This window comes from Pteronotus mesoamericanus, unplaced genomic scaffold (genome assembly GCF_021234165.1).
Source record: "Pteronotus mesoamericanus isolate MK-2021 breed Mesoamerican mustached bat unplaced genomic scaffold, CSHL_Meso_final contig_130, whole genome shotgun sequence".
Classification (NCBI taxonomy): Eukaryota; Metazoa; Chordata; class Mammalia; order Chiroptera; family Mormoopidae; genus Pteronotus; species Pteronotus mesoamericanus.
The window spans coordinates 25694983-25696988 of NW_026555060.1; positions in this window are offsets into that span (position 1 = coordinate 25694983).

The window sequence follows — 2006 nt, forward strand, 5'->3', positions numbered from 1 at the left end:
CGGCCGGAGCGGCTCGGTTGCTGCGTGCGGCCCGGGAAGGGGGCGGGGGCGCTGTGCAGGCCCGAGCGCGGCAATGATTGGTCTCGGGGGAGGGGTGGGGGGTTGCAAAGCCGAGGAGCGGTGGCATCCGTTCCCTGATGCAAAAAGGATTGATTTCAAAAGTTGCGAGTTGCATTGGCAGCAACCTTTGGCGCGCAGGCCACCTACTTTTCCTCGACCTGCTGGAAGGGCCGGGAATGTTTTCCAAAACCTGGCCAGTTTCAGACGCGCTACACTGTGGGGCACTGGACCTGGTACCCGTGTGCGCACGTCCTGTAGCGCTTGAAGACGACGACCCTGGAAACAATTTTTTAAAAGTGGGAGCAGAGAAAAAGAAGCCGTTGCTGCAACGAAGGGCTTACAATCACAAACGGCGCTTTTGACGAATGACGACTTAATCGGCTCTCCCTTCTATTGTTTAGCATGGTTCTGGAGTCCTTAGTGAATATGCAACCGTCCTGCGGTGTTTCTTAAAGGTTTAATGTGCTTGATAGAAGCCAGACCTTAAGGTTCCTCTGCAGTTACATTGTTTACTCGTCACACATCCAAGTAAACATGGCAACCTAATTACGTGTCTGACTTAACAATGGTAGGAGCGATTCATCTTGTGAAGTTAACTTTTTTTTTCAGGGTTTCACTTTTCTTACTAATGCATTGCTGACTCAAATCAAGAACAATGGTTTCAGACCTTTAAGGGCTTCCCTTCAAACCTAGGAGTGTAGAGGACCAAACTTCTAGAGTGGTTCAGCATTTTCCCAAAGTATTTTGAGGCAGGAATGTTTTGGGTAACAAAGGTGCTTTATGTTGCAAGTCAGGTTTGCAAGTTGTGCAGATACCCTTTTCATTCTTAAAGTTTCTGCTTGACAATCGTCTAGAATGTTCATATGGGCGAGGATGCTGAAGTAATGCAACTTGGGAGACCGGCTGATACAGGTTCCTCTTTTTTTGTGTCCTTTCTCTGTACCCCGATACTTAAGTTAGCAGAGATCATAGTAGTCTGGGTTCTTTGATGTGATTTGTTGAGCTTCTGTATGAATGACAGAACTCTGTGGTTGACAAACCTGGATTTGCCTCTGAATCCCATGAGAAGTCTCAGCTATACACAATCCCCAGGGAACACTCCAGATAACCAGAATCAAGGCAGGAGAATACAGATATTTTTCTTCCCCTGAATTTTTTCCTTTTAAAATTGATTTTGTGAGATATTGTGGGGTTTTGGTTTTGTTTGTTTTTTAACAAAAATGTCACAACTAGAAAAAGTTTTGTTACTAGGGAAGGTGATGCAACAGAGGTGATTAGGGCCTTATGTGAAGATGCGTGTGTCATGCTGAGTAATTTGGTTTTTATGCCACAGTCAGCAGAGTTTGTCAGGTTTGGTTTTTTTTACAGTTTTAGTTTGTAAAAAATGCTGTGCCACATCTGGGAGGATGCCATCGACCAAATGGAAAAAAACGGGGCCACATCTCTAGTGGAGGTGATTGTACTAGTCAAGCATGGAGTCCAGGATATTTAAACTGAAGCTGCAGGAATGCAGAAGAGGAAGGGGATTTCACGTGTGATTGGAGGAATAAGCATAAAATGACCCTCAGATTTCTAGTTTTGGGGAACTCAGAGGTTAATGATGCTACTAATTGAGACAGGAACATGTTTTGGCGTGAGTTTAGCTTTGGAAATGTTAAGTTTCAGGTGCCTGCCAGATAGTCTAGGCAAAAGGCAATTGGTAAAATAAAGCCTGGCTCTCGGGGTGGGCTCTGCATTTGAGATGCAAATGTAGGTCCATCAGCATGTAAATAGAGCTTGCTGCCCCGAAAAAGGTGGGACTGACCGGGAGGGAGAGTAAGGGAAAAAGTGCGAGACCTTGGACAGAGCCCAGTGGAGCTTCCAGTGGAATGGCTGCGTGAGCCGGAAGCCGATCCCTGCTGAGTCTGCGAGAGGCTAGCTAGCATTCTCAGAACATGCTCATTCCT